Source organism: Triticum dicoccoides, chromosome 3A (assembly GCF_002162155.2).
Source record: "Triticum dicoccoides isolate Atlit2015 ecotype Zavitan chromosome 3A, WEW_v2.0, whole genome shotgun sequence".
NCBI classification, from domain to species: domain Eukaryota; kingdom Viridiplantae; phylum Streptophyta; class Magnoliopsida; order Poales; family Poaceae; genus Triticum; species Triticum dicoccoides.
The window spans coordinates 531,368,204-531,391,002 of record NC_041384.1 but is presented as its reverse complement, the minus strand read 5'-3'; positions in this window follow the sequence as shown (position 1 = coordinate 531,391,002).

The window sequence follows — 22,799 nt, the reverse complement described above, 5'->3', positions numbered from 1 at the left end:
ATATTCTCCTCCACGATTAGATCGTAGAAACTTTATTTTCTTGTTACGATGATTTTCTACTTCACTCTGAAATTCTTTGAACTTTTCAAATGTTTCAGACTTGTGCTTCATCAAGTAGATATACCCATATCTGCTCAAATCATCTGTGAAGGTGAGGAAATAACGATATCCGCCACAAGCCTCAACATTCATCGGACCACATACATCTGTATGTATGATTTCCAACAAATCTGTTGCTCTCTCCATAGATCCGGAGAACGGTGTTTTGGTCATCTTGCCCATGAGGCACGGTTCGCAAGTACCAAGTGATTCATAATCAAGTGATTCCAGAAGTCCATCAGAATGGAGTTTCTTCATGCGTTTTACACCGATATGACCTAAACGGCAGTGCCACAAATATGTTGCACTATCATTATCAACTCTGCATCTTTTGGCTTCAACATTATGAATATGTGTATCACTACTATCGAGATTTAATAAAAAATAGACCACTCTTCAAGGGTGCATGACCATAAAAGATATTACTCATATAAATAGAACAACCATTATTCTCTGATTTAAATGAATAACCGTCTCGCATCAAACAAGATCCAGATATAATGTTCATGCTCAACGCAGGCACCAAATAACAATTATTCAGGTCTAAAACTAATCCCGATGGTAGATGTAGAGGTAGCGTGCCGACCGCGATCACATCGACTTTGGAACCATTTCCCACGCGCATCGTCACCTCGTCCTTAGCTAATCTTCGCTTAATCCGTAGTCCCTGTTTCGAGTTGCAAATGTTAGCAACAGAACCAGTATCAAATACCCAGGTGCTACTGCGAGCATTAGTAAGGTACACATCAATAACATGTATATCACATATACCTTTGTTCACTTTGCCATCCTTCTTATCCGCCAAATACTTGGGGCAGTTCCGCTTCCAGTGTCCAGTCTGCTTGCAGTAGAAGCACTCAGTTTCAGGCTTAGGTCCAGACTTGGGTTTCTTCACTTGAGTAGAAACTTGTTTGCCGTTCCTTTTGAAGTTCCCCTTCTTCTTCCCTTTGCCCCTTTTCTTGAAACCAGTGGTCTTGTTGACCATCAACACTTGATGCTCCCTTTTGATTTCTACCTCCGCGGCTTTCAGCATCGCGAAGAGCTCGGGAATAGTCTTGTTCATCCCTTGCATATTATAGTTCATCACAAAGCTCTTGTAGCTTGGTGGCAGTGATTGGAGAATTCTGTCAATGACGCTATCATCCGGAAGGTTAACTCCCAGTTGAATCAAGTGATTATTATACCCAGACATTTTGAGTATATGCTCACTGACAAAACTGTTCTCCTCCATCTTGCAGCTGTAGAACTTATTGGAGACTTCATATCTCTCAATCCGGGCATTTGCTTGAAATATTAACTTCAACTCCTGGAACATCTCATATGCCCCATGGCGTTCAAAACATCGTTGAAGACCCGGTTCTAAGCCGTAAAGCATGGCACACTGAACTATAGAGTAGTCATCAGCTTTGCTCTGCCAGACGTTCTTAACGTCGTCAGTTGCATCAGCAGCAGGCCTGGCACCCAGCGGTGCTTCCAGGACGTAACTCTTCTGTGCAGCAATGAGGATAATCCTCAGGTTACGGACCCAGTCCGTGTAATTGCTACCATCATCTTTCAATTTTGTTTTCTCAAGGAACGCATTAAAATTCAACGGAACAACAGCACGAGCCATCTATCTACAAACAAACATAGACAAGCAAAATACTATCAGGTACTAAGTTCATGATAAATTTAAGTTCAATTAATCATATTACTAAAGAACTCCCACTTAGACAGACATCTCTCTAGTCATCTAAGTGATTACGTGATCCAAATCAACTAAACCATGTCCGATCATCACGTGAGATGGAGTAGTTTCAATGGTGAACATCTCTATGTTGATCATATCTACTATATGATTCACGCTTGACCTTTCGGTCCCTGTGTTCCGAGGCCATATCTGTATATGCTAGGCTCGTCAAGTATAACCTGAGTATTCCGTGTGTGCAACTGTTTTGCACCCGTTGTATTTGAACGTAGAGCCTATCACACCCGATCATCACGTGGTGTCTCAGCACGAAGAACTTTCGCAATGGTGCATACTCAGGGAGAACACTTCTTGATAATTAGTGAGAGATCATCTTAAAATGCTACCGTCAATCAAAGCAAGATAAGATGCATAAAGGATAAACATCACATGCAATCAATATAAGTGATATGATATGGCCATCATCATCTTGTGCTTGTGATCTCCATCTTCGAAGCACCGTCGTGATCACCATCGTCACCGGCGCGACACCTTGATCTCCATCGTAGCATCGTTGTCATTACGCCATATATTGCTTCTACGACTATCGCTACCACTTAGTGATAAAGTAAAGCAATTACAGGGCGTTTGCATTTCATACAATAAAGCGACAACCATATGGCTCCTGCCAGTTGCCGATAACTTCGGTTACAAAACATGATCATCTCATACAATAAAATATAGCATCATGTCTTGGCCATATCACATCACAACATGCCCTGCAAAAACAAGTTAGACGTCCTCTACTTTGTTGTTGCAAATTTTACGTGGCTGCTACGGGCTTAAGCAAGAACCAATCTCACCTACGCATCAAAACCACAACGATAGTTTGTCAAATAGACTCCGTTTTAACCCTCACAAGGACCGGGCGTAGCCACACTCGGTTCAACTAAAGTGAGAGAGACAGACACCCGCCAGCCACCTTTAAGCACGAGTGCTCGTAACGGTGAAACCAGTCTCGCGTAAGCGTACGCGTAATGTCGGTCCGGGCCGCTTCATCTCACAATACCACTGAACCAAAGTATGACATGCTGGTAGGCAGTATGACTTATATCGTCCACAACTCACTTGTGTTCTACTCGTGCATATAACATCAACGCATAAAACCTAGGCTCGGATGCCACTGTTGGGTAACGTAGTAATTTCAAAAAATTTCCTACGCACACGCAAGATCATGGTGATGATATAGCAACGAGGGGAGAGTGTTGTCTACGTACCCTTGTAGACCAAAGCGGAAGCGTTGACACAACGTAGAGGAAGTAGTCGTACGTCCTCCGGTTCAACCGATCCAAGTACCGTTACTCCGGCACCTCCGAGTTCTTGACACGCGTACAGCTCGATGACGCACCCTCGATCTCCGATCCAGCAGAGGCGCCGAGGGGGAGTTCCGTCAGCATGACGGCGTGGTGACGATCTTGATGTTCTCCTGTTGCAGGGCTTTGCCTAAGCACCACTACAATATGACCGAGGTGTAATATCGTGGAGGGGGGCACCGCACACGGCTAAGGAACGATCAATGATCAACTTGTGTGTCCTAGGGTGCCCCCTTACCCCCGTATATAAAGGAGGGAGGGAGGAGGTGGCCGGCCCTAGGGGGGGCGCGCCATGAGGAGGGGGAAACCTACTCCAAGTAGGTTTCCCTCTCTTTTCCTTATCTTATTTGGATGGGGAAGGAAAGAGTACTAGTATTAGGAAGTAGTACTAGTAGTAGTAATAGGAAGAGGGGGGAGGAGAAAGGAAAGGGGGGGGCGGCCCCCCTCCCCAATTCGGATTGGGCTTGGGGGGGCGCGCCCCCCTCCCTTGCTCCTTCTCTCTTCCTCCTACATGGGCCCAATAAGGCCCATATACCTCCCGGGGGGTTCCGGTAACCTCCCGGGGCTCCAAACTTCTCCGGAACCTTTCCGGTGTCCAAATATATCCGTCCAATATATCAATCTTTATGTCTCGACCATTTCGAGACTCCTCGTCATGTCCGTAATCATATCCGGGACTCCGAACAACCTTCGGTACATCAAAATACATAAACTCATAATATAACTGTCATCGAAACCTTAAGCGTGCGGACCCTACGGTTCGAGAACGATGTAGACATGACTGAGACACATCTCTGGTCAATAACCAATAGCCGGACCTGGATGCCCATATTGGTTCCCACATATTCTACAAAGATCTTTATCGGTCAAACCGCATAACAACATACGTTGTTCCCTTTGTCATCGGTATGTTACTTGTCCGAGATTCGATCGTCGGTATCCAATACCTAGTTCAATCTCGTTATCAACAAGTCTCTTTACTCGTTCTATAATACTTCATCTTATAACTAACTCATTAGTTACATGCTTGCAAGGCTTAGGTGATGAGTATTGCCGAGAGGGCCCAGAGATACCTCTCCGACAATCGGAGTGACAAAACCTAATCTCGAATTATGCTAACTCAACATGTACCTTCGGAGACACCTGTAGTACTCCTTTATAATCACCCAGTTACGTTGTGACGTTTGGTAGTACCCAAAGTGTTCCTCCGGTAAACGGGAGTTACACAATTCTCATAGTTACAGGAACATGTATAAGTCATGAAGGAAGCAATAGCAGAATACTAAACGATCAAGTGCTAAGCTAACGGGATGGGTCATGTCAATCACCTCATTCTCCTAATGATGTGATCCCATTAATCAAATGACAACACATGTCAATGGTTAGGAAACATAACCATCTTTGATTAATGAGCTAGTCAAGTAGAGGCATACTAGTGACTATATGTTTGTCTATGTATTCACACATGTATCATGTTTCCGGTTAATACAATTCTAGCATGAATAATAAACATTTATCATGATATGAGGAAATAAATAATAACTTTATTATTGCCTCTAGGGCATATTTCCTTCAGTTTTGACTACAGCGCCCTCTCCCTCTCCCTCGCGCTCGCCCTCGCTGTGGACGTGCAGCAGTTCAATCGGTGTCAGATTGCCAGAAGCATATTGTACTGTAGTATCATCATTGTTGGACCTTCCGAAGAGGCGAAGAGCCAAGTGCAAGGTTCACACGAGTACGAACTGTTGAACCTCCCGAAGAGGCAAAGAGCCAAGCGCAAGGTTTTATAGGAGTTGTCGTCCTAGTAGGAGTGTACTAGTACAACTATAGCGAACGATGCTACTGTATGATGCCGCCACGTCACGTATATCCAAAGCTGTGCCACCTTTTTTTTCTCAAAGAGCATGTTGGAGCCTGTGCAACAACCACACAAGTTGCACGTACACATAACACATTTACTAGTAATAAATTCTAAAGGACAAATGCCAGTATGCCACACAAGTTCATCTCCAACTCATGTGATAAATTTGTGCACGACTAGTCTACATATATTCACAGCGCTACCGTTCACAATTACCGTACTCCACTTACACATTATAGATGGGCTACATGTCCTCCTCCAGGTTCCAGTCCCAGGTGTTCTTCATGGATGGCACGATCCATAGCGGTGGGCAACGGGAATCATTACCGCAGCTTTCTAGTCCGGTTCCACACGATGGAGACTCATCCAAGCTGAAGCGGCATAAATAAGGGATAGCGTGTCCCAGCATGTCGTTCATCCTTCGGTGCGCACTGAAGACACAACCATGCTTCATGAACGACAGGCCTTCCGTGTCGTGCATGGAAGGTGGCATCTGCTTCACAATGGGGTAGCTGTCCCTGATGAAAAGCGAGTACTCTCCAAGAGTGTTCCTTGGCACCCACGTAGCATCACGGGGGTCGAACTCGGCGCCATTCATCTGGTACACACGGCATTCCAGATCTGGACACATGGTGATGTACATAGTCAAGGTCCATGCATAATAATGTTGTGCTCAAATATGGCGGTTAGTAATACTATGCAGCAAATAGTACTACTCCGGTATAGAGGAAGTAAAATAACTGACTTATTATATATAGCCACTCTTGGCTACATGGATGAGATAGTAAGAGATGGAAAAACAAAAATGGTGGCAGCTAGTGGGTTCAAGTCTTCAAGGGCCTAGCTAGCTATACGCGTCCTCCAAGGTAAAAAGTACTCCCACTAGTACTACAAAGTATACTACTAGTACAACAATGAAAGAGAAGGCGAGAGGGTTAAAAAATGGAGTACCTGGGTAGATGGTGACGGTCCGATCATGGTAGATTATGTGACCATGTTGCACATCAGTGGTACCATGGGTAACGACTGCTAAGATAGTTGATGCCAATATGCCAAAGTCAGCTACAAGGTTCCAGGTTAGACCGAATCGCGGATGCAAATGCACATCCAGGATCGGCGATCTTATTTTGATCGGGGGATGACTGGTCCCTGCAAAATAATGGAGTACCATTAGGGATGCAAATTATGGTATGTGCATTCCGTTTGTAATCTCCCGTACCGTAGGATGTCAACCAGATGAAACAAGTCCCCTGGCTTGTCACCGCGAAGATGCGGCCTAGATGGCGCAAGGCGTCTTCGAACATGTAGGGGTACAAATCTTCCGCCGCCAACATGCGCCAGCCTCTGCCGTTACTGCCTCCTACATTGATGGCAATCCTTATGTCGAACACCGCGATGAGATAGTAATCGTCGTAGCCGCGTCGCTTTGTCGGCGGGTCCGCAATTGCTATCTTCTTTAATCTCAGGTAGGCATCATCATACGTATTCTTGCCCAGCCAGTCCGGAAGGCCGATCCCAATGGTGGAGAAGGGGTTACCAGAACGGCCGCACTGCTGTGGATGTTGTGCAAAATTATGGTGGTATCTGGCCGGAGGTATGCAAGCCAATCTTCGTTGGCACCGACCCTGACCTATATATAAGACGGTGGGCAGCGGAGAAATTACGGGATGGAAATGGAATAACTAAGTACTACATGATCAAACTCCATTACTGACCTGCTCATCGGACAAAATTTGACTACCTCTCAACGTCGGCAACTCTAGCGGAGTCAACGTGCAACCATGGCCAGGGAGCGGTGGACTGTTCGAAGTATTGTTCCATAGAAGAACCTTCTCCTTAAGGATGCATGGAGGACCAACAAGCATGGCCTGTTTAAGCAGCGTCTTGAAAAAGTTGGTGCAGGAAGCACCGAGTCTTGCGGCGGTGAGGACGTCGGAGCGGCGTGCGATTTCTCCCACAGGGTCATCGTCCAAGGTCTCCTAGCCCCGACGAGGAGGAGAACCGCCTGGCGAATCCATGGGAGCAGCGACGAACTGCCTTCTCTTCGGGGGGAGGGGAATTGGCAAGGAGGAGATAAGAGCGTATTAACCGCAGGGCCTCGTCCCTTCCAACTGTAGATCGTTCCTCAGCGAAGGGGTGAGGCTATTATTTACTACTAGTACTCCCTCCGATTCGTTCTACTCTGCGCATAAGAGCAGACCCGGATATCAAGGAAGGGGCTCGCTGCATGCTTTCTGGACGGAAATACCCCTGGCGCATGGATGGGAGGAGTTAGCAGCTATAAATGCCCCATGCAGCCCATTAGCTGTCCACCCGCATTCTCCTCTCTTTGCATGCTGCATGGATGTCTCCCTCTCTCTCACATGACTGCATGCGGTGGCGCTGGCCTATGAGAAGCTCACGTGGAGATTGCAATCTTCTCTCCAGAAGAGATTTTTTTGAAAGAAAGGGATTATGGAACGTTATGGGATTGCATTATACTGTAAATAATAGCACTAGTAAGAAAATTTTGGCACTAGGTAGTAGTTTTTAGCGTGGATTAAGAAATTTTGGGTATGTTTTTGCCATTTTTTGTACACGCCAACTAGTGTCAAAAAACGTCTTACATTATGTGACGGAGGAGTACGTACTCGTACTGTAGCAGTACTAGTACTACTTTTCTCAACTAGTAGTGCGATGTACTGTACTTCTAGTCTAGTCTAGTATGGTGCACCAGTTTTGAACTCTTGAATCTCAGGGCCAAGGAGCTACAGTTGGAAGTGGAGGGTACTACTATTCTCTAAAACCATCGTTGTACTATCAATGCAGGGGAAGTACACCTGCGTAGTGGCCTAGTGGGTACTCTCGGTGCTCTATTCAGCCGCTCCTCTCACGTAGCTGGCCTACTCAGCCGCTCCTCTCACGCACACACTAGCAGCCTGTTTATCAGCGACGGTTATTGCGGGGGCAGAACATTTGAGTTATTTGATACAGCGAGACTAGGCTTTTTGCTTCCATTTGTGGAGGTGTAATGGATCTCGTCGAACTTTGTTAGTAGTTCCTTCTTTATGAATGAGATGAAGCAAAGCTTTTGCCTCTGTTTCAAAAAAAACACTGCAAGAGGAATTTCTTTTATAGTAGAGCCGATAATGGAGTGAAGTCCATGCATGCAACGCCACAAGCTACAGAGTAGTAGTAGAGCACTTTAAGTACAGAGCCATATTGCACGGTTCCCAATGCCGTGCCAGGCTTTTCCGGCTCCTTGGGCTTAATTGGCAGGCGCTAGTTTAAATATGCTACTAGCTGGAAGCTGCAAGCGAGGTGCGGCTAGGGCGAGCACGCGAGCCACAGGATGCTGGGAAGGAAAACTCGTTCACGTGGCTAGGCTGTCCAGTGCACCCAGATTGTGGGGCCGCACGTCCGTTTGACTTCAAAACTCAAACTACTCGTGTAAAATATTGGCTCGCAGCGAAGTGTAGTAGTACTATTTAAAAAAAAGGCCGTCGTGAGTTCGGCCGGGATCGAACCCCAAAACGAGGTATACACTCTCGCGACCACTAGTAGTACTCATTAGAGTACAACGCAACCTAGAATCACCTTTTTTTGCTAATAGTAAGTACATTGTTCCTTACAAGAAACCCATAAGAGCATGGTTAATAGTATAGCCAGATGCTGGCTATAAGCCAGTGCCATGTCATCCACAGCCCATCTTATAGCCAACATGTAGTAGTAGTTTATTTCTTATAGCCCGCTGACTCAGCTCTATTGTACTTGCTCTAATAATGCAAGAAACCACTAAAATGCCAAGAAACTACTACCACTTGCATACGCGGCAGACTTAAGATAAGACTACCTTATCAACCATTCTACATGCTCTTACCAACAAAAATCCTCGAGTGACCTCCTACCTCCGGCCCGTCCACCTAGTCATCCTCGGCCATGGGATGCAGCTACCGCCGCCGGCAAAAGGCGAGGTCAAAACCGCCGGCGGTGCGGAGCCCATGTTGCGGCATCCCGGATACCAGCTCTGTCCGGCGCTCGCGGCCGCTAGCTAGCCAAGATAGCTGCGTCCAGCTGCTTGTCTGCAAGGCTTGCTAGCTAGATTGGCAAGGCAGCGTGGCGGCTTGCTCGCGCGCGCCACGCTAAGGCCAGCCATCTGGCTTGAGCGAAGGCCAACGCGGTGGCTTGCTCGCTCGTGAGTCACGGTCGGGCCAGCCTACCAACCCGTGCGGAGGCCAGCGCGGCGTCCGGCCCATCCGGCGGAGCGGCGGCCAACTCGCTCATCACCGGTGCCACCGACGAACACGCATCAGTACTATTTGAAGTAATGTTCAGGAAAAATAATGATTTGAGGGGGAATAACATGATAGAAGGTCAGATGTGGGTCCCTCATGTCAACGGTCAAACAAAATGTGTTGGTTTAAGCTGCCTCGTCAGCATGGACATGTGGGCCAACCCTGTCATAAATGGGTTTAAACAAACCTAATCGGTAGGAGTACTAGGTAGGTTTTGGTGTGGATTAAGAAATTTTGGGTATGTTTTTGCTATTTTTTGTATAATAGATTCCTCCTAGGGCTGGTTGAAAGTGGTAGTTTTTGTTAAATACTCTACATATTGTAAGTAGGAGTGAAAGTTAAGCTTTGGAAGCCAATAAGCAAGGCTAGTTACATAGTGCATATGTGTACATGATTGAAAGTAAATATCAACCATGAGTGACTAATATCTTGATGGAAAACTCGAAACTATGGAATACTAGGAAAAGAAATGCATGGTTGGAAATACTAGCAATGTTCATGCCCGTTGCAATGAATCATAATTAGAATAATACTTATTCACAAACTTGGTACAAAACACTCTAATTATGATATACATATGTCACTAGAGATATATTATGTTTCAATCAGAATATATTCCTTGGGCTGTTTTGGTGAGGTCAAGGAGGGGTGTGGTTGGTTTTAAGATACTAATTATGGGTTTTTCTGCAAATTGGTAGACAAGTGGGATGTTGGTGAGAAAAGGCAACAACTTACCTCACAATCATTAGATGTAGATCTAATGGTCAGAAACGACGGATGGCAGACAGACCAGCATCACCAACTTAGTCTTGTGTAGGAGTACTAGCAAGATCCGTGCATTGCACGGAACATCAAGATGCATTTTTTTTATAAAACACTTGTTGTAATTGACCTTACGGGAGTAATCCCATGTGTAAAAACTAATGATATCTCGAGAAATATGAGATAAGGTGAAGAGGAGTGGGGTGTGGTGGTGGTTGGTGGTCGAACTAAGCGGAGGCATGGGGATTGACGACGCCGGCAGCGGCCACCGGGCCAGTTTGTTCCAGAGGCTTCCTTTCTTAGTTGCTCAACAATGAGGTTTGTTGGAGATAAGGATGAACGAGGGAAGGCCTTGTCTGCAAATGTGGAGAGGGGTGCGTGTATCTTTTAGTTTAATTTCCATCCGTCAGATATAGGTCAGACGGTCTATATTGCAAGATGGCACACGTACCATCATCACCAACTCGGTTTTTTATAAGAGAAGAAATACAAGTATGGAGATACAAACGTATTATCGATACTTGCTTCCGTAAACTAGCATCTACATTCTATTCAACGCCTCGACATGTGGGGCCTTAGCACAATGACTTCTCCACTGTGTAAAACGAAAATTTTCCCGTCGCCGACAAGGAGGGGGTGACGGCGGCGCGCTTTTTTGCTTGCTCTAGTCCTAGTAGTCATACTAGGTGGTCTAAGCACGTGTATATTTATTCTTTTTCACGTTTTGTGTTTGCCGTACTGCCACGACTGTTCATGAATAGACGGTAAGTTATTCATGGGGAAACCCTTGTTGAGCGTGTTTGCGAGAGAGAGAGAGAGAGAGTGTGTGTGTGTGTGTGTGTGATATGTTAGAGACTGAGGCAATGATAACAGATTCTTTGTGTCTATGTGTGTGGAGGATAGAGAGAGACATGTACATGGGGCTTTGTGTTGTGTAACATGGAGACACATATACATAATTAGAGAGTGAGTGTGTGAGATACACATGCAGACATGAGGAGAGATGAGGATCCAGGTAAATGGGTGTTTGTGCGTGTCTGTGTGTGTTTGTCCACGCGTTTGTGTGTGAGAGGGAGAGAGTGTATGTGGAGTAGAGAGACCACTGATGATGTAAACCTAGTATAAGGGAAGGGGGAATGGTGTGACATGTGTAGTAGCGAGATAGCACGGGTGCGGGCGGGGGGAGCAGACTATTTGGAAGAGACATCGAGTGTGTGTGTGGGAGAGGGGTGTGAGAGCGAGAGAAAGAGAGAGCTAGCGACGGAGAGAGAGAGGGAGGAAGAAAGGGGGCGAGAGGGGTCGTTTGTGTCCATAAATGGCGTATAGATAGGGAGACAATGTTGATGTTGTCTGAAATTGGCCTATGAACGGAGACACAAGGGAAGCGAGTCATCTTGTGTGTGATAGGGACTTCATGAGAGAGCTAGAATAGATGGTGTAGAGAACAATGTGCGAAATCAAGAACGATTATACATTAGGGAGCTATGCAAAGAGTCACAACATATATGTATACAGGGAAGGAGTTGGGGCGGGTCCGCATGTGGGAGAGATAGAAAGAGGAGAGTGGTGCACAAGGAGACAAAGTGTGCTTGTTTGCAGTGGGGGTGGTGTGTGAGGTGAGTGCGCAAGAACCACATAACTAGGGAGATAGACGTTTGGGGGCGACGTTTTGTGTGTATGGGAAATATACACTCTACATAGTGCGTGTGCTTGGGTAAGAGAGCTAGCGGGAGACCTAGAGAGTGAGGGAAGAGATGTGTGCATGCCCGAGAGACAAAGTGATAGAGACCTATGTTGGGGTCCGGACTTTACAAGAGAGAGGGGTGTTAATGTGCTCGTGTGTTGGTGTTTGGGGGAGAGAACGACTTCTCTCTGTGTGTGTGTGTGTGTGTGGTGGGGGGGGGTTGACTTCAGATAAAGAGTGAGGTGTCTATATTTGAGGGACTTTGGCGTAATTGAGATATTGTGCACTCATGGTTGATCAATTTGTTTCACAGTTTGTACTATGAGATAACGATACTTTCGAACGTGCGTGATATACCTTTATGTACCAGAATTACAAACCTAAAATTGGAATTTTGGAATTCGACTCCATCATTAGCTTTTGTAATTCATTTAAACGGAGGTACATTTTTTAAGCCGGGATTTCGTGATTTCAAATTCATATATCAAACCTAGAGATATACACATACGGGCATGTTCAAACTTTATAATCATCCACTTTATTCATATACATACACATTTTTGATTTTGTCATCATATTTAGGATAAACACATTTGAAATTTCATTTGAATTGGATCGTATGATGGTATTTGCTTGTAGTAGCTCAATGATCCATATTTGAATTGAATGGACAATCTAAGTTTCGAGTTGGAGACATTGATTTTCAAAACTTGCACATTTTTTGCGTGCAAAACAAACAAATTGTCGGCCATGATATCATAGTCGGCCGTACAAGAGCAGAATACTTATAATTTTAGGCGCCAAAAGCTTTCAAACTTCCCGCTCACATCGAAATATCACGCGCCCGAAAGTTTAGCCCTGCGATATTCCTGTTTTACCCCTGCCACATGAACGGAAAAGGGCTGCTTTGGTAACTCCATTGTTTTCCCATCTTTGCCCCCAACATTCTTCCACAGAGCCCCTCCCCTTCCCCTTCCCGACCCCCCAACCACGGCAAGCCACCGAATCTAGTCCTCCGCCGCAGCGGTGGACCTCACACCCCGCCGGATCTACCTTCCGCACCTTGGAACCCCCAACTGCCAACTCACCACTTCATCGGAGCCGCTTCAGCGACTAGCTTGTCCACCGTTCCAGATCTCCTTGACCGCCATCATGGTCCACCGCACCAGATCTACTTAACCGGCGCCCTCGTCCACCACAGCTTAGGCCCTTCATTGACTCCCTCATCCGCCCCTTCGCTGGCCCTTCATACAAGCCCTCGTCCGCCGCAATAGATTCGCCTCGCCGAAAGCACTGTACAACGCGCCTGCCGAAGCCTTCGTCCACTGCACCGGACCCGCTCCACGGACGCCATATTCAACTCCGCCGGCCCTGCTTTACCGATGCCGCAGCCTCATCAGGTTATTTCCATTTGTACTCCTTCGGGTTTTCTCTTTATCATGCAACTGTTCACTTACCATAGATGAGCTTTCTTGTATGTCGACAGGCGCGCAACCGTAGCACCGGAGCCGCTTCAGTGACGGCGACAGCCAGCCCAAACTCAACCGCAACACAAGCACCATCGACAATCCTTAGCTATCAAGTATGACAACGATACCCATACGCCACCGAGAATCAGGTACTATTATCCAACGGTCGGCGCCTACGTTCACTTTCCTAGCATAAGCACCGCACCTTTGAATTTCTTCAGGGCATCATTCAGTTTTTCATGAGACGCGTTATTCTGCTTGCACCTGTAGGGCCATACTTCTGGTAGTGAACATGTTACATGTGCTAAATTACATACCAGTGCACATATAGTTAATATGCTTTAGTTTTGTTCTGATGCCACCTGTTGGTTCCATCAGACTGCTTAATGTTCTCTATGCTTAATTACACATCAGCAAACTAGCATGTGGTTCCGCTGCTTTTTGTTCGTTTTACACTACATTTTCTGATGCTAGCTATTACATCACTGCTCCGAGTCTCTGTTCATTACTTGTTTATGTGTTCTTGATCTTCCCAAGTTGCATGACTAATTTGATGCTTCTATTAATTATGGAGCTGCCAACCCCATCAAGCAAAATATTTGTTCTTTCGGGGCTGGCACCTCGAACAAGCATAAAAATAGAGGGAAGCAGATATACTCCCTCCGATTCTAGTTACTCTGCGCATAACTCTTGACCCGCATACCAAGGAGGGCACTAGTTTAATTTTTCTGGACAAATTTGCCTATTAATTAGGGCAGAGGCGGATGGGGCGGGGCACAAAAGGAAACCAGTGCTAGGAATCGGCAACGCGCAGACTAATACGAGAAAACTGAGAAAAAGTTATACACAAAGTAAAAAGAATCAGAGGGAGTATTGTCGTGTATACACACACCCTTCTTTCATTAGTTTAGATGAACCATTGATGAGCAATTCAGACCAGTGCCTGCGATTAAAATTAATTTTACCTAAATAGACGGTGCAGGATAAACTACAACAACTAGATTTGCAACCACGGGATGCTGACGATATCTTCAAAGAACATTGCAACAGCATCTAGGCTTCACAGCAACATATGGTAAGCCAATGTGTTTTAGTACATGTGAAATGTAATGCGAGTGGGCTACTTTCTTGGCTTGTGCCCTCAACGTGTAATCCTACCGAATTACAAATAGTTCAGTTGTCTGCTTTGCTGTATTGCTTGATTCGAATGCTTATTTGTTGTTACGTTATACCTGAGTTGGCCAATATGTCGGCAGTGCTTGTTGTACTATCGTAAATAAATGCATGCCTATTTCATTTGAGTCCTTAACTTTTCCTCTCAACTTCATCACAAGAATGTCTTCGTAGTTTATATGAGGCCACACTGTTAAGTGCTTTCTCAGATTATTTCAACTGCTTAGATGCCTTGGCAACTTAAATATAGCGGTTGTACACTCTCTTTCAACTAGGGATGTAAACTAGGTCCGGTCTAATCCCGATTAAAGTCCACTAGTGGTATGATAGTTCAAAAGAGTTTTTGTTTTTTTGAGGAAAATGAACTAGGGAGGTAGCAAAAACTAACTAGATGGGACTGGCGGATTTCGTTTATTTGCCACTTACATCCCTAGTTTCATCTTACCATTTTAATTTCTTTTCGGCTGATGCTGCTTCGAACCATTTAAATATAGTTTGCCATGCTCGGCAATAATTCGTCCGTCGTTTACCATGTAAGCTTACTGCCTGGATTATACGATAACTATCTCTTATTGATGTCCAGCGGAAACCTTTCAGGATGCCGTTCACACTAGGACACAATGTACAACCCCAGAATCTATTTGTGGAAGCAGTGCGCCATCCATGTTACCAGAAGGTAGCAGTTCAGAGGCAACACCGCCGGAGAGCAGTCTGAGCACAGATATTATAGTGCTTGTGGCTCTACTAGAGGCAGAAAGAGATGGTGTGGCTGCCATGAATGAGGTAATATTTATCTTGAGGCTGGAAATTACGGAATTAGAAGCACGCATTATGCAAGCAACCCAAGAGTTGGAGGAAGTAAGAATGTTGCATTTGAAGACGGAGGAGGTCCTGCTGTTTCTGCTATCTGAAGCCCAAGATAATCCCGATTCTTCTTTAGATACCAGTTGAAATTTTCATTAGATTATTGTACTTGCATGTTGTGTCATGTCTCTGAATGGATTATGTTGCAAGACCCCCTATGTTGTCCATGTGTTGTAATGATCCGAATTTTTTAGGCGAGGTAATCCTCAGAACTTGTATGATTGACATAAGGTGAACTGTTTGTCGTGTGAGCATATTGTATTGGATGAAATAACTGTTTGACTCAGAGTGTATCCAACCTACTGAATTCGAAGATCACGGCATTTCTAAATCATAATCATATATAAAGGTGGAATAAATCTTTGTTGTGGTTTTGAAGAAATAAATAAAAAAACATATAATTATCTGTGGATATTCGTAATCGAATACAAATTGGATTTGAATTGAGTTTGCCAGGTCCCAGGGCAAACGTGAATGCTAATTCTCCCAAGTTTTGAACGAAGCGGCTAAACACCCACTATAATTTGTGGGCTGCTCGAAGCAAGCGTTTGCGAGATGGAAATTACTGTCTACCCCTGACACTTGACATCCTTATCAACAGGATTTACACTATTGTCAATAGGGGTAGACTAGTAACTTCAATCAGACGTGACACGACGGCCTCTGAGCCCATTCAGACACGGTGGGCGCCAAACGTTTGACACATTTGATTCAAGCTCGTCCAAAAGACATGTGTCTCTTCCTCCGTTTCCCCATTCATACACGGTGGGCGGCAAAACAAACTCTCCTCATCCGAAATTGATGTAGGCTTATATTTTAAATAGGGGCAGATGTGTAACTTCCATCAGACTTGACACGACCGCCCTACCTGTCAGCCCCGTTCATACACCATGGGCGCCAACCATGGGCGGCAAAACACCCTCTCCTCGCTCGAAATCGATGTAGGCTAATATTTTAAATAGGGGCGGATGTGTAACTTCCATCAGACATGACACAACCGCCCTACCTGTCAGCCCCGTTCATACACCGTGGGCGCCAACCGTGGGCGGCAAAACACCCTCTCCTCGCCTGAAATAGTTACCGGCAAATATTTGGGAGATGCGAGATTACCGTCCTATCCCCAACCGACGCGATGTCCAAAATTTTAAACGGGGGATAAGTTCGTAACTTTCCCCCATTTCAGAGAAGCGCGTCCCAAAGTTTGAGTTCCCTCCTCCCCTCCATTTCCCCATTCATACACCGTCGGTGGCACGACAACCTCCGCACTGCGGCCAGCCTCCTCCGTCCGCCACCCCATCCTCCACCTTGCCGAAGCCGCTACCCCTACCCCGTCGTCCACCGCAAGAGATGGACGTCTCTCATCCACGGCGTAGGACCAGGATCCTTTCATAACCTCCTCTCTCTTCATCGGCACCATCGTCGACCTTGCCGTTGCGGCTCCTACGACCGCCTCGTCCACGACAATAGGATATATCCCCCGACCCGGCCGTCTGCCGTCTAAAGTCTTCTTCCCCGCCGCCGACAGCCATCGCACCTGCAGCACCCTCAACATATCAGCATAGGCCTACACGGCGTCGCAAGAGAGGTGGTACTCTTCCATATGTGCTTAAGTTATTGATCTCACCCAGAAAATAGATCGTAATTTGTTTACTGTACTTTTATTGTCCGTACCAAATTGTAGTGGCTAGTTGAAAGCAAACATTGGTTGTGAAGTAGCTTTGTCCAGTTTGCACCTTCAGATCCGCCATGGCACGGGCACTATACTCGTAAAGCTTATGGTTTCCCCCTTTATATTCACTACCATCATCGTAGGTGCTTCGTGTCGTGCTAGCACTGCTCCTCAAGACCTCAACGCAAAGTTTACGTGTTGAAATATGAATCTGATATGATGCTCATATCACTAAAACAAAGAACTTCTAATTGGTCACCTAATGTTCCTATATTCGTTTCGAAAAGCATGTGCGCCACCCACTGGTCCAGCTAGTTCCACTTTCCTGATTTTTCTCTTGATGCTTAGGGTTTCCCCCTTTTATCTACTCAACTATGATATGCGTAGGTGCTTTCTGTCGTACTAGCATTACTCCACCCTTCAAGCTAAACAACACAACACTCAGAATTCCAAAGCTTAGTTGTTCAAATATGATTGTGATATGATACTGATATTAGTTAACCGACACATTTAATTGGTTAGCTAAAGGTCCCACTTGAGTTTCCAAATGCATGTCGCGACATATAGAGAGATAGCATAATTGCATTTCTTTGTCACTTGTTGACCGTACTTTCTTGTCCATACCAAATCTTAGTTGTTATTTAAAAGCAAACATCGGTTGCTAACTACCCTTTGCATGGTTTGCAGCTTCAGATCTGCCATCCCATTGCCATGGTCAACACTGTACTTGCACGGTTTGCAGCTTCAGATCTGCCATCCCACTGCCATGGTCAACACTGTACTCATCATGCTTATGTTTTCCCCATTTTATGATGACCACAATCAGCCTACGTGGTTCGTGTCGTAATAGCACTGCTCCACCCATCGAGCTAAACAAGCTTAGTTGTACAAATTCATATATGATATTGTTGCTGATATTAGTAAAACTGAGAGATGTTTAATTGGTTAGCTAAATGTTCCTACTTTAGTTTCGAAATGCATGTGATCCACATATGGAGAGACCGGAAAGAATAGTATTTCTCTGTGCGCTCTGGTTCATCATGGGTGGCCAACCGACATTGTATTAAAAGACTTGTAATATCTTCAATCTGCTTGCTCTTCTGCTCTTCTTTAAGATGATACTCTTCTCTTGCGGTCGACTGGTCAAGTCAAGTTGTTCTCCCTTAGTATATTTTGAATCTATCAGGTGAGGTCGACTTGTTCTTCTTTACTATATGTTGAAGCTATCATCTGCGAAGTGGCATCACTTCTGGAGCTCTCATATTTTGAGTAGTAGGCCACATTATATTAATGCACACAACAAATTACAGCATGCATGGCATCTTTTAAAAGAATTGCAGAGATAGCACAAAGGGGTTTACAGGGAGGCGGTATTGGATTAGAATCACTTCTGCATTACAAAGAAAATCTCACTTGTTTTTATGTGTTCATGCATGTCATATATTGAACATTATCAAAATGAATATGAGAATGGGCGCACGAGAGGAATATTGCGGAATGATCCACTGCCTAACAAACTTGGCATGGTGGAGGATGGCCTATCTTATTCACCCATCAAGGTGCTTGCTCTAACTTTGCAAAGCTGTATTGGTCGCACATATTTTGCTTCTGACCTCTTGCATTACTTCTACTTTGTTACACCATCTGCTTAGTTTAAGCATCATATATGAGTATATGCCATACCTATCCATTTTCTGTACCTATTCCATGTGTCGTCACACTATGTTTTTCCAGTCAAATGTTATTCTTTCATAATAGGTGTCCAAAAGGAAGAGGGCAAGTGCAGGTCGTCAAGCAGTACAAACTAGGTATTTGGAAAAGGTAGTGATACCTATTAAATCAGATAGATCAGCAGCCACAGAAAACACAGGCCCAACTGTACCACACTTTACCCCTACTCCAGTGGCCAAACCCCTATTAGAACTGCTGGGAGCCCAGCGTCAGGTACTGTCTATGATATCAATTCAAATTTTGAACTCCTAAATTTCTGCTTGTGCCTTACCTTCTCTCTTGTATAAAAACTAATTTCAGATGAATCTCCTTACTCAAAGGATCATACGATCTCAAAACAATAATGGGCTCTGCATTGCTCTTGTCAGTACCTCTCTCCCTTTTGCTTTGTAACGTTGTACTTAATTAATTGCTATTTGATTATGTATCATCAGTCTGCACCTGAGCTTCATTATCCTCTGTTTCTTCCAATATTATTTGATCTATATTGTGGAATAATGGCAATGCTTATAAAGAATTTTCTTTGGGGAATTTATTGAATTATCCTTCCATCAACATGGAGAAGGGCTTTGTCCATCCCGTGTTAACATGTAATGTAAGTTCATCCTTCTGAAGCCTTCAAACTTTGTTCTAGTATAGATTTGGATAGGCATCATTTCCTCCACTGTTGTTTGCTTTGCTGTTTACATCTGATTGGATGTTTGCAACAACTACCAGTTTCAAATTGTAGTTGTAAAAACATGTTCCTTATGCAGAACAGATCCATTTATTTGCTTATATAATTGTGAAACCTGTTACGTGTCTCCTTGTTTCTCTTTCAGACTCGTATCTCTTACGCCAGGGAGAACTTTAGGCAAAATAGTGAGCCAAACCATCTTGAGGACAGCGAGATGACCCCAAGGTCCTGTCTTGATGAAGACAGTGAGTTGAAGCTACTCACCAGCAGGTGTGATACAACCTCTATGCAGTCACTGCCTCAATCAGTTCGACTTCTTCAGTCTCAACTTAAAGCAGAAAGGCTTGCTTCAGCTCAGCTCTGACTTGAAGTCAAAGATGCAATGAAGATGTCAGAGGACTGTCGTGCACACCATCATGCCTTAAATCTAGTGTTGATGCATCTATCGTTGACACAACTGAGGTCTACTCAGCTTCTTCAGCTGTTTGGGGGGGCCCGACCTAGCCAGGCCTAGTGCCTTCTAAAGTGCTCTTAGTTTTGTATATTCTTTTATCGGCGTGTTTATTTGCACTCGTGGCGAACTTTGATGGCCAGTGGATGTAATATGTGTGATAGCCGTGATAGCCTAGCATAAGTTGCTTGCTTATTTATTTCCTTGTTGTCTTGTTTATTTGTTTGCTTCTAGTCATTGCAGTTCTTTTTCCGCGGTTTGCTAGTGGCTGCAATAACCTATTTTTTAAAACTAGGCCACAATAACCATGGGCTAATATTTACTGTAGTGACACTAGGCCTCCTACGGGCCATAGAAACAGTGGGCCTTCTACAGGCCGTAGAAACAATGGGCCTTCTACGGGCCATAGAAACAATGGGCCTTCTACGGGCCATATCATCAATGGGCCTTATACGGGCAGTATGATCGATGGCCAAACATGGGCCAATAATAGGCCGCATTATGGCCGTAAACGGGCTAGAGTTGGAATCGTACGTTCATGGGCCGACCATAATTAACGGGCCATCGTTAATAGGCCGTATTTGATGACACTATGAAAATGGCCCAACGTATTAACGGACCACAAACGGGCTGACTGTAACCATGTGCTGAATTTGGCCCACAAGCAGAAAATGACAGTAACGGGCCGTAAGTAAATGAATGCTGGAAATGAGCCCAAGAATAAATGGGCTCTGAGAAGGCCGAAAGATAACATGGGCTGGAAATGGCCCAACGGAATAATGGGCCGTTAATGGGTATAAAGTGATACACTGTTCATTACGGGCCAGTTTCACCACGGGCCGTTAATGGGTGTAAATTGATACACTATTCATTAGGGGCCAGTTTCACCACGGGCCGTTAATAGGCCAAGAGTTACATAGGGCCTCATATGGGCCGAAAGACGTCAAGGGCCATACATGGGCCAGAAGTGAAAAACGGGTTGGAATCATATTGGGTGGCCCAGATGACGCTACTGGGCCTAATGCAGATAGGGCGTAACGGGCCTTGGGTTAGTGGGTTATAAATGGGCTATATGTGAACATGCCGTGAACAGGCTTTACATGGGCCGGCCCGCCACCTTTTGACCAAGTCAAACGGGCCGGCCTTTTCACAGGAATGGTCCTCTATTGGGCCATGCCACGTGTCGACGTATCATAGGCGCCTATCTGACCCACTAACGAGCTGACACGTGTTTCGTCCGGCCAATAAGAATTTTACATGTGGAAATTTCCCATTGGTCGGGTTTGTTAACGGGTTATCGGATCCAAAACCCGACCTGATAGCTTAACGGCGTTCCGTTACGGTGGATGCCACATGTCGGTCACCCTTGACGAAAGCACTTCTGTGATGCGCGATTTATCGTCATGGAAGTGGACACTTCCGTGATGATAATTTTGGTAATGTCGTGGAACACTTCTACGACAGCACAGGTATGACTATCTTGATTCTGTCATAAATTTGTCATGGATGTACATGCATGACAAAAAACGCGACCTACTGTGACAAACACGTATCATCACATAAGTGTATTTTTTGTAGTGAAGGTGTGAAGTTGAGTAAGACTCAAAAACCCGACCACAACATAATATATAGAGAGAATGAAATTCACTCCCTATGCCTCATCCATAGGTTCTATAAATTATGCTATGTTGTGTACCAGACCTATTGTGTACCTTACCATGAGTTTGGCAAGGCGGTACGATAGTGATCCAGGAGTGGATCACTGGACAACGGTCAAAGTTATCCTTAGTTACCTAAGAGGACTAAGGAAACATTTCTCGGTTATGGAGATGATAAAGAGTTCATCGTAAAGAGTTACGTCGATGCAAGCTTTGACACTAATCCAGATGACTCTAAGTCTCGATCTGGATACATATTGAAACTGGGAGCAATTAGCTAGAGTAGCTCCGTCCAGAGCATTGTAGACATAGAGAATTTGCAAAATACATACGGATCTGAATGTGGAAGATCCGTTGACTAAACTTCTCTCACAAGCAAAACATGATCACACCTTAGTACTCTTTGGGTGTTAATCACATAGCGATGTGAACTAGATTATTGACTCTAGTAAACCCTTTGGGTGTTGCTCACATGGCGATGTGAACTATGGATATTAATCACATAAAGGTGTGAACTATTAGTGTTAAATCACATGGCGATGTGAACTAGATTATTGACTCTAGTGCAAGTGGGAGGCTGAAGGAAATATGCCCTAGAGGCAATAATAAAGTAGTTATTTATATTTCCTTATATCATGACAAGTGTTTATTATTCATGCTAGAATTGTATTAACCAGAAACTTGATACATGTGTGGATACATAGACAAAACTCAGTGTCCCTAGTAAGCCTCTACTAGACTAGCTTGTTAATCAAAGATGGTTAAGTTTCCTAACCATAGATATGTGTTGTTATTTGATAAATGGGATCACATCATTAGGAGAATGATATGATGGACAAGACCCATCCGTTAGCTTAGCATTATGATCGTTCAGTTTGATTGCTATTGCTTTCTTCATGACTTATACATATTCCTTTCACTATGAGATTATGCAACTCCCGGATATCAGAGGAATACCTTGTGTGCTATCAAACATCACAATGTAACTGGGTGATTATAAAGATTCTCTATAGGTATCTCCGAAGGTGTTTGTTGGGTTTGCATAGATCGAGATTAGGATTTGTCACTCCGAGTATCGGAGAGGTATCTTTGGGTCCGCTCGGTAATGCACAACATGATGAGCCTTGCAAGCAATGTGACTAATGAGTTAGTCGCGGGATGATGCATTACAGAACAAGTAAAGAGACTTGTCGGTAACGAGATTGAACTAGGTATGAAGATACCGACGATCAAATCTTGGGCAAGTAACATACTGATGACAAAGGGAATAACGTATGTTGTCATTACGGTTTGACCAATAAAGATCTTTGCAGAATACGTGGGAACCAATATGAGCATCCAGGTTCTGCTATTGGTTATTGACCAGAGAGGTGTCTTAGTAATGTCTAC